The sequence below is a fragment of the Protopterus annectens genome, chromosome 17.part0 (assembly GCF_019279795.1).
Source record: "Protopterus annectens isolate FY-2018-M chromosome 17.part0, PAN1.0, whole genome shotgun sequence".
In the NCBI taxonomy this organism is placed as follows: Eukaryota; Metazoa; Chordata; order Ceratodontiformes; family Protopteridae; genus Protopterus; species Protopterus annectens.
The window spans coordinates 7,150,696-7,171,408 of NC_056751.1; positions in this window are offsets into that span (position 1 = coordinate 7,150,696).

Below are 20,713 nucleotides of genomic sequence, written 5' to 3' on the forward strand. Positions count from 1 at the left end.
AACACAAACACCAGGCACCAAGATAAGAACCTGGGGAAGAAACAGTAGAAGTTGAGGGAAGGAGACTTTTCATACAGCCTAAGACACAGCATAGGAAGGTAGAATTCCCATGTTATCTGAGCTCTTATCAGTGCCTTCATTTTTTTTCTCCAAGTTAACAGAAAAAGAGGGAATCAGAAGAGCTTTGGATGAATTCACTGACATTGATGAAAAGGTCTTGACTCAAAGTAGCAAGACAGCTTTTTTAGAAGTCAAGTTACTGATCCTTTTCTTAACATGACAGTCAGGATCAAAATAAGCCTCAATGGGCAACCCAACTGGTTCCTGTTTGGTCCTGGAAGGCAGAATGAGAAATGTCCTAGGGAAGACGCACCTCGACCATACAGACTTTGGAAACACATGGCAGGACCTACTTGACTCTATAAGATCCCCTTCTTCTTCATTTCTTGTACCTTTTTTTTCTTTTCTTTTGGGTTTAGCCCCTGTAGCCTCTAAAGGCAAAATACCTCTTAGATTTAACTTGCTCTCCTGTAATAATATGTAGCCTACATTTTTCACAGATGTCACATTTAGCCTGTAAATGGTCCAACCCTAGGCACATGATATAGTGTGTGTGTGTGTGTGTGTGTGTGTGTGTGTGTGTGTGCCCTGAGGGGGGATTTCATACCTATGTTGAGAACACTTTCTAAAGCCTGAACCTTTATCCATACTTGCTTCTGAAACAAAAACAAATGCTAATTCAGGAGAACATTTTATCAATAGACAAGTTGTCTACAATTCAAAGAAAGACACTCAATAAGCCTGCTTCCAGCAAGCCACTATAAAACACAAAATGGTGACTGGTCACGGAAGACCAACCTAAACAAACAGTTAAGAAAAACTACCAACAGCTACTACCACAAATAGACAAATGAATAAAGATTTTACCTAAAACTGGATATCTCATTAAAAAAATTGAAGTGAAAAAACTGCACAGATACTGGGAAAAAAAAGAGCCTGGGTATACCTCTTGTTGCTTTACCCAAATGTGACAAACAAGACAGAAGGGGAAGCACAGTGCATTACAAAAGCTAGATGACAAGTAGAGACTGCTGCCTGCATCTAACCAGTTCTGAGGGTGAAGTGGATAAACTGAATCATGTAAAATATGGTACTAAATTCATCAGAAGCATGTAACTGATGAGAAACACACAAAAATAAAGTACACCTCCACACACAAATGCAAAAAAAATGTCGCAAATTCCTTTGCCTACAAAAGCACATCCATCTGATCAAAACTAAAGTCAAAAGTACTTACAGGTTTAAACTGAGTACAGCTCATCCATTTAGTATGAGACAGTCTGTCACTATTGATTCCAATAGCTAGAACCGTCTCAATGGCCATCCACTTGTGCCAGAGATACACCAAATAAGCTTACAAGGAGATACTTCAGAAAGACCACTCACCAACAATGACTGCTTGTTGATTACACTCAAAAGTACTTTTTGCAAGTACACGCAACATTAAATGCCATAAAAGGTGCAGAAGGTGAGTACTCTTGCTAGTATGTGCCACAGTGCTGACTAAGAGAGAGAGAATGACTGGGGGGGTCAAGCAGATTCAGTTGCTATGAAGTTAGGACAGAATCACACAGTGCTGAGCAACAGCTGTCCATTCCCAATATTGTGTTCCAGCTAGGTCCATAAAACTTCATAGGGAATGAGTAGCACATGCAGAGACATATTTTAAGGAAGCCTCCACATCTAACAGAGGGCAGATCATCCATGCACTATTCATCTAAAGCTGACAGACATGAACCCCACATAAGCAATGCTATGAGGCTCGATGTTTTTGACAAAAAAAAACAAACTTTTAAGTGCATGGTGAAGGTAAGTGGCACAAAGTGCCCGTCAAGTCCATGACACAGTTGCCGAGCACCTAGTTTGCCTCTCCTTAAGGCTAGTTGTGGTGGTTCACTGACAGTACCCTTCATATAAGACAGACCTCAGAAAACATCATATACTGCACGGCAATGCTGCAGAAACTTGGAAGAAGAGCAGCATCAAAGTACAGCATAAAAGAATGATAGGATATATATATATATATATATATATATATATATATATATATATATATATATATATATATGCACACACACTCAGGGAGAAAACTCCAGAAGAAAGCCTGTTCTGGACTTGCTTGATTACTTGTTCACTTCTGAATTCCATACAAAGAAAGAGACATCAGACCACTGGACAGAGTCCAGAATAAAGTCCCCAAGAAAGTGCACAGGATGATGAGAGATAATAAAATCAGACATAAGAGGATCTGGCTCTCACCTCACTGAGACTACAAAATATGGGAACATGTTCTCAGTACAGAAGATGTCAGAAACAAATGAAGGTGGGCTATTATAGAGGAAAGATGGAGGGTACAGACAACAGACCCTAGAGACTACCTACTCCCTGCATCTCCAAAAGTACTTCTTCACAGAGAGGATTACAGACACAAGGAATGAACTACTGAAATACAAAGTGGAGAAACAATCCTTAGAGGTATTCATCAAGGCATGATAGGAATGCAGTGGAAGCAGAATGTTAATTACCTTTAAAAAGTAGTCTAAGTAGGCTTAGTCTCTCCTTCTGCCTTCAACTAAATGTAATGCAGCAGAAGAATAGGCTGTTTATTAGGCACAGCACCTGTAGCCATGTTACTGCTCACTCAGCTAAATGCATGGTGACAAAATCAGTCAGAAAAAAACGGAGTTCCTGTAATGCTCCAAGCCACAGTGCTTGGTCACCCTCTTTCATACTATTTTGGGGGATGATGTAACTTAATGCTTCATCTGAAGACTGGAGAAAGGGGGGATGATGGTAGATTGTATCAAACTTCATTTTATATTCTAGGTTACTTCTGAAGTCCTCAGGCTGAAAAAAGAAGGTATGTCTTACCATAATGTTCCATCTGTGTTGTTGATCTTCACTTATCCTTGACAGTGGGTTCGATTCTGAATGTCAGAACCGACTCAGATGTTTTTTCCAGTTTGCACCCTCCAAAATTCTCGAGCTTCACCTTACCCAGAATGCTCCTTTCAAAGTTACCTCAGACCAAGTTTGCACAATATAGTGACAGACAGAAAAATAACAGATCAGAGATTACATCTGTAACTATATAGCAACAATAAAGTTCCTGCTAGGACAGGTCCGTTCCACCAAGAAACCTGAAAAAGGCAGGGGGAAGGTGGGTGGGTTTGTCAAGGATAAGTGAGGATCGACAACACAGATGGAACATTATGGTAAGACATAACTTCTTTAGCTGATGCTGTCAATCTTCACGTAATCCTTGACAGTGGGACAGAGTCCCCAGCTATCAAAAAACTTGGGAGATCTCATGGATAAATATTCCTGAGAACCATCGAATCAAATGATGCTTGCCCCCTAGAGACCATATCCAGTTTGTAATGAGTTATAAAGGTATGAGGGGATGCCCAAGTAGCCGATGCACATATATCATCTACAGAAGGACTGGTGTGGAAGACTGCAGAAGCGGCTACTGCTCTCGTAGAATGTGCTTTTACAGGTCCCGTAGTTGCACTTTCCAGTTTTAATAAATGAAGGTCATACAATCTTTGAGCCATTTAGCCAAAGTAACCTTAGAAACTGGTTTACCCAGAGCAGTGTGGGAAAAGGAAACAAACAGCTGATCTGATTTTCTGAATTCTCTTGTTCTGTGAAGGTAAAACCATAATTGCCTATGAACATCTAGCATATGGAGGCAATATTCACCTCTATTTGAAAAATTAGGGAAGAAAACAGGAAGTTGTATAGTTTGACTGATATGTGCATCAGAAACCACCTTTGGTAAAAGGAAGGATTTGTTCTCAAAGCTACTCTATCTTTATGGAAGGTCAGGTATGGGTTTTGCAAGATAAAGCTTGTAATTCTGAAATTCTGCTAGCAGAAATTATAGCTATCAAAAACAAGGTCTTCCAAGACAGATACTTCAGTTTGTAACTTGCTGATAATTCAAAAGGGGAAGCAATTAAAGACTGTAACACTAGTTTGAGGTCCCAAGGAGCAGTAGGACACTTTACTGGAGAATTGAGTAGTAATGTTCCTTTCAGAAAGGCTTTACAAAGCTTGTGGGGCATTACAGCATAATTATCTACACCATTGTGAAAATTTGAAATTGCAGCTATGTGTACACGGATAGTCAAAGATGAAGCTTCTGCATCGAAAAGGGATGCTAAAAATTCCAATACTTTACGAACTGGTGCACAATATGGATCAAAATTATTGTCTGCTGCCAGTTTGAACATTTTTACCACTTGCTGCTGTATAATCGCCTAGTAGAAGGTTTGTGAGAAGCCAGGATAATTCTCTGAACTGAGGCAGTGAGGGTAGCCTGCCTGGCTATTAGGGGAACTGGAGAAGCCATGCTGTGAGTTTGAGATTGCAAAGGTTCTGGTAAATTAATCCAGCTGAATGGGACAGCAGACCTAGATCTGGGTCCAGTACCCAAGGTTTCTGAATTAAGTGAGGCCAAAGATAGGGGAACTATATTTGTCGAGGCCAAAAGGGGGCAATGAGAATTATTCTGTTCACTGACATATTGGCTTTCTTCAGAAAATGAGAAATGTGAGGAATCGGAGGGAAGGCATAAAGTAGACCGGAGAGCCAATCGTGAAGGAGAGTGTCTCTCAGTAATTCCCCCAGAGGAGGGACTAGAGCAAAGTAGCTGCTACACTGTTTGATCAGGAGGGAGTGCAAAGAGATCACAACACTGCTAGCCTGATTGACAGAAAATCTTTTCTGCCACCAAGATTGAGAGACTGCTCATGAGGCATTAGAATGCACCTGATCAATTTGTCCACAATGACGTTAAAGCTTCCCGGAATGCGCACTGCAACAAAAAAGTGGCCAGATGAAATTGCCCATTGCCAAACCCTGAGTGCTTCTTGACAAAGGGGGTAAGAGCTGGTTCCCCCTTGTTTGCTAATGTAGCAAACCACTAACATGTTCATGTCTGACTGGACTGCAATTGTTCCCGAGGGGAGGACTTCTTGGAATGTTTGCAGCGGTAAGAGCACTGCCTTCATCTCTAGGACATTTGTATGCAAATTGGCCTCCAACATGGGCCAAGTGCCTTGGACTATCTTTCCCAAATAATGCCCCCCCCCCACCATATCCAGGAAGCATCAGTGGTCACTACAGCTTGAGAAGGAAGAAGAACAAATGGATGGCCCATTAGAATTTCATTGGAATGAAGCCACCACCTCAGGTCTCTCTTGCATAAATTGGTGAGCAGAACATGATGATACAAAGGGTAAGTCAGCAGTGACATCTGTGAAGCTAAGTGCCATTGCAGAATTTGCATGTGGAATCTGGCAAGAGGAACCAAGGTGATGGATGCCTCTACAGAACCTAGAGCCTGTAATAACAGTCTTGCAGTTACTGTTCTGTTGTGAATGATCTGGTTGACTTAGTGACTTATTCAGTGAAGCCTTTTTTGGGGAAGAGAAGCAGGGGTTTGTGTCTAATACTGCTCCAATGAACTCTAAATTTTGAGTTGGCTCTAAATGGGATTTTTCATAGTTTACTGTGATTCCCAGTAATGAGAACATTTGAAAGGTATAGTTCTTTGCCGGTAACAGTAGATGCTTGGTGGTTGCAGTAATGAGCCAGCCACCTAGATATGGAAACAACTGGAATCCTTGCAGTCTGAAGTGGCCTGCAATCACTGTCATGGATTTAGTGAACACCTTGGGGGCTGCGGTGAGAACAAAGGGCAGGGCTCTGAGCTGATAATGACTGACTCCCAGCCGGAAGCACAGAAATCTTCTGGAGCATTTGTGTATTTTTATGTGATAATACCAAAGGAACTGACCACAGAGGTAATTATATGTTACAGGCCACCCTCAGAACTCAGGAAGGGAGGCCTACCCCACCACCCAGAACTCAAGAATACCTTCAGGGACTGCACCATCCAGACAACTAGGACTTCAATTACCCTAATATAGACTGGGAACACTACACCCCCAAACATATACTAGAAACATAAGCTCAAATCAAAACAAACAAAGCCTCATCCAACAAGTCACACACCCCACAAGAGGAGATAACATACTCTCCAACATCATCCACGACATGCTTCAACACATCATCAACACCTGGGTATACCCCATACACTCTCAATATCACTCACTAAATCTCACTGCTGGAGGTCCTCCATGTGCCCCACCTGAAATAAAAAGAAAGAGATAAAAAAACACCAAACTAATTCCACTTTCAGTACCTCCGACCAGGTGTGGTCTCACTTTAAGCCCCCCAAAAGGTGGTGGAAAACAGTACTCAAGCAGCGCTAGACCAACTTAAATGCTACTTGCACCAGCTGCCCCAAAGCTGCAGGGCAATCCCAAACAAAACAAAGACTTACACTCACAGTCCCCTGGGCCCAAAGCGTCCAGTCTGGTGGACCCCAGCCATAAACAAACTAAACTACCAGGAGAGGAACAAAAAGGAGCAAAAAAAACATCCAAAAACAACAGTAAAAAACAAACTCTAAGCAAAAACAAAGATGGCACTCCAAACCAACAAAAAAGAAACAAAGCAAAAAAAACACAAAAATACTATAAAGACCTTCAAAAAATATTTGGAAAATCATAGAAAACAAAAAGAAGAAACTCCCAGAGTCTCTCTCAAAATGGAGACAAAAATCAAAATGAGATTACAGACATTACAGACATTGCCAACATACTGGCTGACAGGTTCTCCCCAAACTCCAAAGATAAGGCACTATAATATCAAAACCTACATTGCATCCAAACAAAATGACAGCAGTGAAGTGAACACTGCTCTGCAGCAAAAAACACAGCATCCATGGGACCCGAGATGTGCCCCCCAAAAATGTCCCACGAACTCACAAAGAATTAAACCAGCCCAAAACTAGAGCTCTTTTATCATCATGGAAAAAAACTCTGGAGGTCCACCGGCTGGGGGCACTGCAACTGTGTGGTCCCACTTCACAAAGGCGGTGCTCCACCGACCCTGATCCCACTGCCATTTCTGCTGAAGTCTTATCTCTCAAAGCCATGAGGAGAGGGACCTGATGGTGCAAATAAACCCTGACAACATCGGCAGTGCATCACAAACCCCTCCAACAAAGCCTTGCATTATTGTATTGCAAACAGTGCCTTTTTACACTTGTTGACTTTGGAAGAAGCCAGTAACCCAAAAAGCCATTGTGAGGGAAAGAGCAGTCATACAGCCCTAAGATCTTGCTTACAATTGCAATACAATTGCGATGCCAGGTCATGTTCTGTCTCATCAGCATATGGCTACCCATACCAGCTGACATCCACTGCAAAACACCCTTGGTACATCACAGCAGGGGTAAAACAGAATTGCTCGCCATGTCAGACTCAAAACCTGTCACAAGTGGTGTCCCACAGGAGCAAGTCCAGCCATGTGTTTGGTCAACATCTCTTTTTGGGGACAACCAGCAACACAGTCAGCAGTGTCACACAACACAAAGCAGAATCGCCTGCACTTGGAGGTTGACTTCTTGAAACAGTCACACACGCCATGGAGGAAAAAGGCTCATAGTACAGATGACTGCACTGGTGGACCACTAATGGCAAAATTAGATGCAAAATCATTGCGTCGTTACCTAGCCAAAAAACAAAAACTACCTAGCTAGCAAATGCCTGAAATCCAGAAAACAAAGAACAAGGTTAAGGGTTATCAGGGACCTAGGGTCGAGTGAAGTGTTTATAAACACCCGGACCTGCTAAAAGTGGTTAAAGTCTTTCTCTACATTGGACCCAGGTCGTTTATAGGGATTCTAATCATCATCCCCATTAGTCTAAGTCTCATCATCATTCAGGTTCTCATCATCCCCCATTAACCTCATTCATGACCAGACCAATGATTATCTGACCCAGCACCTGGAGACCGTGACCAGTGCACAAAAACCAAGCAAAAAAAGGATAAAAAAAAACAACGTCTCAAGCTAAACAAAGGAAAAATCCTGCTCGACTGAAAGAACTCCTGAAAGAGTCACTCTACTGCTGCTCAACAAAGACCTCAAAGCCTAACTTGCTGAGGAACACACCTAGATCATTCACAGATAAGAAACCTCAAATCCTCACAAAAGAGAAGACTTAGAAAGACAGGAGGAAAGGCTGGAATAGGGCGTGCTGGGGGGATCCATGAGGATGAATTACTCCCTATGCTGTGGAACAATGGAACAAAATCCCAAAACATCTGGCACCTGCATGGCCTTGCACATGCAAAAATCTTGAGAAATGGATGGGATGGAGAGGGGGATTACAACAGTGTCCTAGGGTTACACTGGCACAGCAAGAGGCAGAGCATAAAAAAAATAAATCATTTTAAGGGGTAGCAAAAAGCCAAGCCCGAAAGAGGCTATAGCTATGTAATGCCCTCGGGCAGATAGCCTAGTATAAACCTATGAACCTATGAACATCCTGAAGATCTATCGAGCATATCCAATCACCTTTTCCTAAAAACAGAAGGATAGACAGAAATGTGACCATCTGGAATTTTGTATGTCGGACCAATTTGTTCAACAAACTGTGATCCAAAATCAGTCTACAGTCCCATTTTCTTTGGCACTAAAAATAATCTTGAGTAAAATCCAGATCCTGTCTGGTGGGACAGTTTGAACGATTCTTTTGTTGAGCAGTTTTTGTATTTCTAAAACTGCTGTATCCCTGTGACTGGGAGGAACATCTAGGATTCTTTTAGGATGACTGGGGTGATTTGAAAAGGGAATGTTGTAATCTCTGGTTATAATCTTAATCCTTTGTACCCAATTGTCAGTTGTTATTTTCAGCCAGGCAGGGAGGTGCAGGGATAGTCATCCCCCGACTGCCTCCACAGGAAGGCAATCGAGCCTCAATTCAGGAGCGCTGGTAAGAGTTACCAGAGAATGAATCCCTGGAACCCTGATTATGTGGGCCACCTCTGCCTCTAGTATGGCATCTTCCATTGAAAATCCCCCCTCTGCCCCAGGGGGGAGTCGCTGCCACATGACTCCTGGAAAGGACCTTGGGACTTTTTGAACCATAGTTTCCCACTCCTCTGGTTCCTGGAATAGGGACGTTGAGGAGTGGAAAAATGTATGCCCATGGTAGATAGGGTCTTTCCATCCTTCTCACATCTGGCAAGGGGTCTCTTTAACTTTAGGGTCAAAAAGAGATGTTCCATCAAAAGGAGCATTGAAAAAAGAAGACTTAAATGGCTCCACAAATTCACATAAGAGCATCCAGGCATGTCTCCTTATGGCTACGCCTGAACCCATTGCCCTGGTCTTCCCTTCAGCTGCATGTACCACAAGCCTCATGGATGAATTACAAACTGATTCAAGGGTTAATACCTTGTCCTGCACTACCTCAGCTATGGCTCCTGTCAGAGTATCTGAAAGTTTCTTTATCAGATCTCTCTGGAGTCTCATGAAGTGCGCCATTCAGTTCAAGGACCTGAGTGCAAAGGTTGATGAAGCGTATAATGGGGTCTGTCCATAGTCCTAGACTCCTTGTTAGGAGGATGGATAACGGGACTCTTGTCTGCGAGTTCCTTCATGGTGGCTGCTGCAACCAAAATAGCATGTACTGGAATACCCTTTGACCAATGTTGCTGATCCTCCAGTGCTGACAGAATCTGGTCTGGTCTTTAAGAGATTGGTTCGATGCAGTCTGGAATCCTTCAGGCCCACTGAGCAATCCAATTTAATTAGATCATCAGCGGGCAGAGAAATTCAAGAAGTAGAGGGTCGGGCATGAAAGTTCTGCAGGTATACCACCTCCTCAGAGGAAGGTTGAGGGGATGTCCAGCCACCTCTCTGCTTTAGGAGTTCTTAAATGTCTCCAAATGAGACATCTTCTGGGGGTGACCTTGGGGAACCTTCCTCTTCATCAAAATTGGTATATTCTGTGTAGGACTCTTCAGGGGAGTCCAAGTGATTCCTCTTCCACTTTCTCTTCAGGAGTACCTCTTAGGTGGGATGTGCCAGAGAGGTATCTGAAGATGACATGACTACTACTGTAGAGTCCTGAGGCTTCTGTGCCCTCTGTCCCAGGACTGAGGCTGGTGATAGTTCCGGATGAGGGAAAGGGCTAGGTTGTTGGCCTGACAAAGATGGCATAGACTGTGAGCCCACAATGGACAAGGCCTCCTCCATAGCTTGGAAGGCAGGTGCCCCCATAGCTGGGTGGGAGCCCAGAACCGAGACAGACTCCCTTGGAAGCGTGGTCATACCTCGCATCAAGGAAGCTACCTCAGAAGCCAAAGCCTGTGCCGAGCTTGCATGTGCTGAAGCTTCGAAGAGCATGGATGGCTCCAAAGGAAATGGAGTGGAACCAGGCTCCCCGAAACCGACAATGAAGCTTTGGCCCTGGGAGGTCGCTGGTTCAGACAAAACCGAAGAGCTCAAGGCTGTGATTGGTGCTGGAGACGCAGGTGTAATCTGCACTGAAGCAGTCTGAACCTTGGATGTCAGTGCCAGGAGCTCTGAAGTCTCAACTAGAGTCAGAGGAGGAATAATAAACAGTTTTTGAGGTAGGAGGGTTCCAGAACCAAGGAGGTTTGGAACTGAAGTGGTGGATAATTCCTTCGCCGGCAGTAACTAATCCACCATCAGAACATCGGACTCTCTGAGGCTCTTGGTGGTATGGACTGAAGAAAATGATGGGGAATGCGGTCTGTCCAAAAAAGGACTTGAGGTCTGTCTACAAATAGATCAATAGAAGGAGAGTATCTTGTCCTTGGAAAATCCTTGAAAGAATACTCCTTTGACTCCGAAATCTGAGGAGCAGAGGAAGGTGTAAAAGGAATATAAGAATGCTTAATCGGTTCTGAAGCTGTTGGTACAGAAGATGGCACTGATGGTACTGAAGTTGAAGCTCCTTCCCCATTTGGCTCCCATAAAACTGTGGGAACCAGAGAAGTCTTGGACTTTTTTGAAATCGGTTCTGAGGAATCAGAAAGAACCGAGTGAGTTCTCTTCTTTGAAGATGATGAAGAAGAATGGGAGCTGGCAGCAGATATAGCCTTGTTAAAGTCAGATTTGATAAGTCCTTTTAATATAAATTTTTTTCTTTCAACTAGGATCCTGTGGCTAAATCAATGACAGATGGCACAGTCTTCCTGAAGATGCATCGGGCCCATGCAGTACACAAACACAGAGTTACTGTCCGAATTAGGGAGTTTCCAATCGCACTTCTGGCATCTCTTAAAGCCAGAAGTACCTCTACTTTTCTCAGCCATTAGAAAAGTAGAGAAGGAGAAAGAAGATATATGTTTATTGTTTTGTTTTTTTTTTTGTTTTTTAAGAAAATAAGGAAAGGGGAGGGAGATACCAGATGAAAAGGTTTCCGTGACACGTTTGCATACCTGATGCAGTTTGAGCTAGGAAAGGATGGTGTGTATACAGCACATCTGGCAAAGGGGCTGGTCTTCATTTGCTGGGGATTTGTTTAAGGTAGGGAGACTAAGTATCTCACACACAGTTTTCAATCCTGCTGAAAAACAGAAAGCATCTTCTGATCGACAGTTATTTTCCAAATGCCACGGAAAAGCACAGCATGTTAAATACACTGAAAATAATGTTGTGCTATGAGATGCCATCTACACACTATGTCACTACTTGGAAGTGGGCTTACAACCAGAAAGCATAACTGTGAAGAGAAATTGGGGGAAAAGATTACCCTGCCCTAGTCCACTTCCTCTGCCAGTCCTGTGTAATAGACTGATATTAGGCCAATTATCACTGCTTAGCCTGCATTACATGATCAATAACTGGTAAGTCCAAATTAAAAAAAAAAAAAACTGATTTAAACGATTTTGGCACATAACCAGACTATCTGGTAAAGGAATGTAAGCTGCTTGTAAAAATTATTATATGTCACATGATACAGCCTCTTAGGACTCTTCAGTATAATGCTGCTGTTACCTTAGTAGGAGCTATGTAAAAGCTCCATGGCAACAGAAGTTCAAGCCACTTGAAATACGCTTTAATGCTGAACAGCAGCAGTAGCTAAGTAGCATAATTTTCTATATACCAAACAGCTTTATGTTGTGTTACCTCCATGCAAAACTCCAGACTTCTCTGACACGCACACATAAGTAACAATAACTTTTTTAGCAAATGATCCAGCGTCATCTGATTCTGTGCTGTGCTGTGCTATATAAGAGTATCACTCCAGAATCAGCAAAGTAAAAGCAACTGCACATATTAATGATGCCTGTTTAAGTTTTTTAGCTCTAACAGAATAAGTTTAATTTAAGTCTGGTAGTGCACACTATCAATATTAGCAATAAACATGTTACTACCTGGCATTACTTGTCAGAAAGTGAAACAAGTACAAGGGAGCATTATATGGTATGAAAAACTTTATGCAAAAGTCAAAAGACAGATACATGAAACCAACACCACAAAAGGGTCATAACTTAACTTGTAAACATTTGGCGTACAACACAAAACAGGACTGCAATAAAATAATATTCACCCTTGTACTATAGATTACATTGCTTGCTTCATCTTAGTATTTAATATGGCTAAAGTGAATCATAATTACACTGCCTACTTAATCTGTCTGTCTTTCAAGTCAAAATTAAAAACATCATACCCCATCAGACTTTAAAATGCAGACTTCCTGAATAAAACTGATTAACTGCACTTTCTACTTATACTTTCATATTGACAGCAATTAACACATCCTATCCTTGTCTGCTTTTTGAAAATTCAATCTAAATTGGCATTTGTCCATGTATGTTAGGGGAATACCTGAAATATAAAATGATTTACAGTTTTATAACAATTCTATTAAATACTTCCTTTATGAAAAAAAAAATTTAAATGGCGTGCCAATTAACTTATGCCAGAAAGATCTAAATATATTTCTTATTCACTATGTTTGTTTGTCTTTTCGGCTTTTCCCAGTTAGGGGTCACCACAGCGGAACTCCGGTCTGCTAATGATTGGCAGTAGATTTTTATGGTGTCGAGTTGCCAGCCCAACGCCCAACCTTCAGCGAAGGCACACCCATTCACGCATGTCTTTCGGAGGTCACTCGACAGCGAGGAGGACATGCAGACTCCACACAGAAGGCACTCCAGCCGAGAATCGAACAGGAGAACCTCTTGCTGTGAGGCAACAACACTACCGCTGTACCACCATGGCTTTAAATTCACTATACAGGTCTGAAATGCCTAAATCAAAATCCTTAATTTCCTCTCAGTTTTCACCCTTTTTAATAATGGCAGCAATGGAATTCCTGGTTCTTGCTCTGATTTCCCTTTACCCACTATTCTCACATCAGTGCTGTCTTGCTCAATTCTTTCAGGATTCGGCAGTCTACTTCCTTCTTCAGGGGGCCCCATCAGCTTTCCAGTGAAGATCAGCATTGTCAGAGAGAATGAAAAAAGGGCTAAATGGGTACTTCAAAGTTCAAGCAGTATCAAGGATATTTTCCACCTTTTTTTACGGGAACAATGCTTTAAAAATGTATGCTTGTGTAAAAAGAATAGTTGTGTAAGAACTTATCATAACTTTAGATGCCCTCTTCCATGTTGCAGTATTCATAACAGAAAGGAGGTTGCTGCCTGAAGCACCGGACATCTGGCCAGTATACCAAAGTCTTAGGATACGGGGTACGTGCAAAGTTGCATATCAGAGCCATAAACTGACGGTGGCTATAAAAGTGACGTCTGCATGTACCCAACCCAGAATTGATTGCCGCATGCAGTAGTACCCCTGGGATACAAGAAGAAAAAGGAAGCTTTTCAGACCCACATATACCACCAGTCAAGGAGGTAAATGTATTATAGAGGTATGTAGCAGTTGCTGCTGTGCCCTGTTTGGATTTAAGGAAGCAAGAGAAATCCCACACAAGAAAGGATAAACAAATGAAACAGGGGGGTAAGAGGGAGGACTGAATACCGCAACATGGAAGAGAAGGACATCTAAGGTTATGGTAGGTTCTTACACAACTATTCTATGTCCTTCTATTTTCATGTTGCAGTATTCATAATAGTATGGAGAGTGCCAAAGATTAAGGAAGGAGGTTGGGAGGCAGGGTTGATGAGACCCTGTAAATTGACCTTGCAAACTCAGCTCTGGCTCTAGAAATCAAATCTAGTTTGTAATGCTTGGTAAACGTATGTACAAAAGACCAAGTGGCCGCCTCCAGAATGGAAGTGTAGTAAACACCCCTAAAAAAGGCTGTTGAATAAGCAACTGCCCTAGCAGAGTGAGCTCTCACATTGGAATGCAATTCTTTTTCATGAAAGGAATAGCAAAAAGAGAATGCCTTAGAAATTCATGAGGTAACTGCCTGTTTTGACACTGACTTCCCCAAGACCATAGGGTGAAAGGAGATAAAAAGCCGGTCAGACTTCCTAATGGATTTGTCTTGTCCAGGTAATACCTTAGTTGTCTATGAACATCAAAGGAATGCAAAGTTCTTTCTGAGGAGTTTTGAGATTGAGGGAATAGATTAATGGTCTAATTCAAGGAGAACTCATTAACCACCTTAGGCATGAAAGAAGGATTGTTCCTGAGGGAGACCCTGTCTCTATGGAAGATAAGGTAAGGAGGAGTAGCCATAAGGGCTTGGATTTCTGAGACCCTCCCGGCGGATGTAAAGGCCACCAGCAGTACTGTTTTCCAAGTACATAGTTTAAGTGATGCTGAGTGAGCTGGTTCAAATAGAGGCAGAGTGAGTTTTTCAAGCACAAAATTAAGATTCCATGATGTAGGAATACGTCTACGAGGGGGTCTGATGTGGAGAACCCCTTTTAAGAAGAGTTTTACGTCTAACCTGGATGCTAAAAGAGGTACCAAAGGAAGGCAGGCAGAGATGGCTGACAAATGCACTTTTACAGAAGAGTATGTCAGTCCTGAATGTAGAAGCTCACACAAGTAAGAAAGGACCATGGGTACTCGAACAAGAGAAAGGTCTTGTTTGTTCTTGAGACACCACCAGGAGAATCTTTTCCATTTTGATACATAATTTCTCCTGGTACTAGGTTTCCTGGCCTCCTATAGGGCATTGAGTACATCCTCTGAATACAGGTGTCCGAAGGGAATCAAAAATCACTCATAGTGTCAATTTGAGGTTGAGCACAGTACAGTTGTGTACACTTACCATAAATGTAGATGTTCGAGTGAATTCACTGTTGCAGTCATTACATTTGGGCAATCTGCCAGCAGGTTGCCCTCAGTCGGCCTGAATAACAAAGTCTTGGGTCCTGCATCGGTTGCTGTCTCCTCTTCCATGACATCAGGTCGTCAGGGGTATAAAACATGCAGCCAATGTCATTTTATTCAGTTTTTCTTGCCCCAGATGTCAGGTGCCCCCCAAATGGTGAGCAAAAAAAAAAAACATATATATATATATTAATAAACAGCAATATATGTAATGCACATTTAGCAACATAAACTTTACCTTCATCTAAAAGCAAATACACCCAAAGGCTTTAGAATATAGTGAAGGAAAGAGAAGTTATAGAAAAGGGGGATGGCTGGTGGGTAACCCAGACTGCAACAGTGAATACACTCGAACATCTACATTTATGGTAAGTATACACAACTGTACTATGTTCTTCATGTTTCACTGTTGCAGTCATTACATTTGGGAAGAATCCCAAAGCTATGGATGGCAGGATGAAATTAAATAGCATTAGAAGCGGTTATAAGGCCCTGCAGAACAACAGTGGCAAAGCCTGTCCTGGATTTGGAGAAGAGAGGCAAATGATAATGCTTTGTGAAGGTATGAACAGAGCTCCAAGTAGCAGCTTCTAGAATCTCTTTGGTTGGAACTCCTTTGAGAAAGGCTGCTGAGGTACAGGCACCCCTGGTGGAATGTGACCTGATCCCCTTGGGCACAGGTTTACCATGGTGCAAGTAGCAGAAATGAATGCAGTGGCTTATCCACTTAGAAATAGTCTGCTTTGATATAGCCTTCCCCTCCGATCCTGAAGCAAATGCCACCAGTAGTTGCTCAGACATTCTTAGAGATTTGGTCCTGTTTAAGTAGAATCTTAGTTGTCTGTGTATGTCCAATGAATGCAGAATCCGCTACCCCTTGTTCTGCGGATTTGGGTAAAATGTTGGCAGGTGAATTGTTTAGTTAAGAGCCACACTGGATACCACCATAGGCATAAAGGAAGGATTGGTCCTGAGGGGCACCCTGTCAGGGTAAAATGTAATAAAAGGCTCCACAGCCATGAGAGCCTGTAATTCTGAAACCCTTCTTGCTGAAGTGATTGCCAAGAGTAAAGCTGTTTTCCAAGATAAAAATTTTATATCCGCAGTAGCTGATGGTTCAAAAGGAGGCAGGGTAAGTTTTTCCAGCACAAAATTAAGGTCCCATGCAGGAGTTGGTGATCTTCTGGGAGGTCTAAAATTTTTGGCTCCTCTAAGATACTGTTTAAGCAGAGGATGAGAAAAGAGGGGAGGCTCCATGTTGTAATGAGCCGAGATGGCAGAGGCATGGATTTTTATTGAAGAAAAAGATAGGCTCTTGTCAAGCATTTCAGTCAAGTATTGTAAAATTTGAGGGATACTTGGTTTTGCTGTGTCCGTTCCTTGTGCTTGGTTCCAAGCACAGAATTTCTTCCATTTATCAGCATAAGATTTTCTAGTACAAGGCCTTCTGGCTTCCAAAATGACATCCATCACAGTCTTACTGAGAGGTGTTGTTTGAATAATTAAATGATCAGCCATGCTGCAAGGTTCAGAGTTTGGAGCTGAGTGTGCAGAATTTGATTGTTCTGCTGAGACAGTAGATGAGGTATTTGAGGCAAGTACCAAGGAGGGTGTTGTGACATATTCCTTAGAACTGGGTACCAGTGCTGGCGAGGCCAGTCTGGAGCAATCAGGATCATTTTTGTTTTTTCCTGTCTGACCTTTAGTAAGACCTTGGAGAGAAGAGGTAGAAGGGGAAAGGCATAGACTGATAGGTTTTTCCAACTGAAGGATAGGGCATCCGCTTTCCATGCTTGTCTGTGATAAGTCCTTGTGCAGAATTTGCCCAGTTGATAATTTTGGGGAGAGGCAAATAGATCTATGTCTGGGCTCCCCCATTTCTGTGTTACCATGCTGAAGATTTGTGGATCCAGTTTCCACTCATGCTTGTCCATAACATTTCTGCTTAGGTTGTCTGCCAGAGTATTTTGTTTTCATGGCAGGAATTGAGCTTGAAGATGTATTTGGTAAGTCAAAGCTGTGTTCCACAATGCCATGGCTAGTCTGCAAAGGGGGTAGTAATATGTACCCCCCAGCTTGTTTATGTACCACATAACCTTGGTGTTGTCCGTCTTTATCAGTAGTTGTCATGGATGAAGTAAGTCCTTGAAGGCTGTCAGAGCATTCTGAACAACTAGCATCTCTTTCTGGTTGATATGTAGATGCATTTGTTTTGGGCTCCATATGCCCTGAATGCATCTCCCCGCCAGGTGGGCCCCCCCCAAGCATAGTCTGATGCGTCTGTAGTTAGGGTTTGGGTGGCAGGGGGTAGAGTGAATGACAGTCCCTTGTTGTGGTGACATGTCTCTGCCCACCAAACAAACTTCTGTTGTAGGCAGGGAATTAGAGGAATCATTGTTTCCAGACTGTGACAATGTTGACTCCATAAACTTTTTAGGTACCATTGAAGTTTCCTCATATGCAGTCTTGCATATGGAATTAGTGGAATGCAGGATGCCATGAACCCCAAAGCCTGCAGAATTTGTCTTGCAGATAACTGGGTCTCTGTTGCCATCTGTTTGAAGTATGTTGTCAGTTGCCTTTGTTTGTCTGGCGTAAGGTAAGCCATCTGGGCAGTTCTATTCAAGCTTGCACCCAGGAATGTTATTATTTGAGAGGGTACCAGTTGGGATTTCTTTTTGTTTATTGTGTACCCTAGGCATGTCAGAAGCCTTTTTACAAATGCCAGATGTTAAAGAAGAGTGTCCTTGTTCTCTGCTGAGGCCTAAAAACACCCTCAGAAGCCGGTGCCTGCTCAGCAGCTCCGGACCCATCCAAGGGAGAGACATCCGCGGGTTCAATACTCTGAGAATCTCGTGCAATACTGGACTCTGCATGGGTCTCGGTAGAGGCCTGCGACTCAAAAGTAGCGGGTATTTGGGGCTGCGAAAGTGCCTCACTGAGTACCGGCAAACCAGCGACTGGCTTAGGAGAAGTTTTGTCATCGGTTTTGGACCTCAACGGTCTGTCTCTGTCTTTTTCTTTGTGTTTTTTGTGAACTCCGGTAGTCGGATTGCTGACCGACGACATTTCGGGGTAATTAAATCTGGATCCAAAATATTTTGAAGCAAAAATATACCGACGTTTATTAGGGCGTTGGTTAAATCTAGCACAAAACCAACAGCAAGGCATGTTATGATCTGGGCCTAGGCAAGGAATACAGTTCAAATGAAAATCCTTATGAGGTATTTGCTTCCCACAAGTAATGCAATTATTAACTTTTACTGACATCGGTAAGGAACAAGAAAAAGTTTCCCCAATGGGGTACTTAGCTTTAGTTGAAGACTATGGTTCTGAAACTTGAATGTGAACATTTCAGGGGTCGGCCGACCAGCACTTGCGAACTGCTTCTGCTTCGGGCACCGTGCGGCAAGAAATACTGAATAAAATGGTGTCGGCTGCATGTTTTATACCCCTGATGACCTGACGTCATGGAAGAGGAGACAGCAACTGACGCAGGACCCAAAGCTTTGTTATTCAGGCCGACTGAAGGCAACCTGCCAGCAGATTACCCAAATGTAATGACTGCAACAATGAAACACAAAGAACATCTGAGGATGGATGAGGGAACCCCTGCCTTGCGTGAGTAGGTCGAATTGGTGAGGTAACCTGTGGTGATTGCCCTTGGCTAATAGGTGTAGTAGGGGAAACCAATGCTGTCTTGGGCAAAAGGGGGTCACCAGCGGGATTTTTGGTTTGTCCCACCGGATTTTCAGAAGGACTTTTTAAATCAGTGTGAAGCGGGGGAAAACATAAAGAGACATCCCTGCCCAAGAAAAAGAGAAGGCGTCCACCTTCCACGTCTGTGGATGTGGGTTTCTGGTGCAAAACAGAGGCATCTGTCTGTTCTGGGAAGAGGTAAACAAATCTGCCTGAGGAATACCCCAACATGTGAATAAGATCCAATAACACTGTGTCTGCCATCACATTCTCTGTTGAGGTGAATGTGTAGTTTTGCTGCTAGGGACTAAATTTGAATTGCCAAGGTGTAAAGTGGATAGGACCTTGTCCCTCCCTGCTTGTTGATATACCACAGGACAGTCATATTGTCTGTGCCTATCTTCAAGGTGCCTGGTAGGAAAATTTGTTGGAATGTTTGAAGTGCCAAGAGCAGGGCTCTCGTTTCTTTGATATTGACATGATGTAATCCCTTTGTCTCTGGGTGGACCACTCTCCCTGAACTTTGTTCTGGTTGTTGTTGATTTCCAGGACTGCTCCCCAACCTAGATCTGATGCATCTGTGTAGAGGTGTTGTGAGGGTGGAGAGATCTGCAAGGGTATTCCCTGATTGATGTTGACGGACGAAATCCACCATTCCAGCTCTTTTTTCAGGCATGGAAGAAGAGGGAGGGTAACATCCAGAGGATGGGAGTGTTGGTTCCACAGATTCTTCAAGACCCATTGGAACTTTCTCATATGCAGCCTTGCAAAGGGAAGCATGGGACTCAAGGATGCCATATGACCTAGGACCCTAAGAAATTCCCTGGCTGAGATGGTTTGGAGGGAAAGAAGAGTATGGAAGTAATGGGTAAGTGCTTCCACCTTCTGGCAAGGGATGAAGACTGCCATCTTGTCTGTTGTTATTCTGCACTCTAAGAAGACAAATTCTTGGTAGGTGTCATTTGTGATTTTTGTTGGTTCACTGCGAACCCTAAGTCTGCCACGGTTTTGCACACCATGTGTAGGTGATGGTAAAGGGAGTGGCAGTCCTAGTGTAGGATTAACAGGTCATCAAGGTAGGGATATATTTGTATGCCCTGCATTCTGCAGTGGGCGGTAACTGGAGCTAGACACTTTGTGAACACTCTAGGAGCTGTAGAGAGCTGAAATGGTAATGAGAAAACTGAAAATGTAAGGAACCTACTGAGAAGCATAAGAAAGTCCAGGTGTGTACACTTACCATAAATGTATATGTTTGAGTGTATTCACTGTTGCAGTCATCACACTTGGGTTATCTGCCTGCAGGTAGCCCTCAGTTGGCCCGAATACCAGAGACTTAGTATTTCTGTGTCGGTTGCTGTCACTCCAGGACTGACATCAGGTCATCAGGGGTATAAAAACAGGCAGCTGACGCGATTACATCAGTTTTTCTTGCCCCAAATGTCAGGAGCTCCCCAATAAGGAGGTAAGCTATGGTGGAGGAAAACACCACCAGTAAAAAGTAAAGACCAATACCAATACTCCAAAAAGGGGGGAGTAAAAAGCATGCAGAGATTAAAGAGCGAGAGAGAGAGACAGAGAGACTAGGGGGTTGGAGGGAGGGAAACCAGGATTGCAACAGTGAATACACTCGAACATCGACATTTATGGTAAGTGTACACAATTGTACTATGTTCTTCGTGTTTCACTGTTGCAGTCATCACATTTGGGTGGATTCCCAAAGCTGAAGAAGGGTGGAGGCAGTCAAGAAGAACTAGGGCTGGCTAGAATGCCCTGCAAGACTGCTGTTGCAAAACCTGCCCT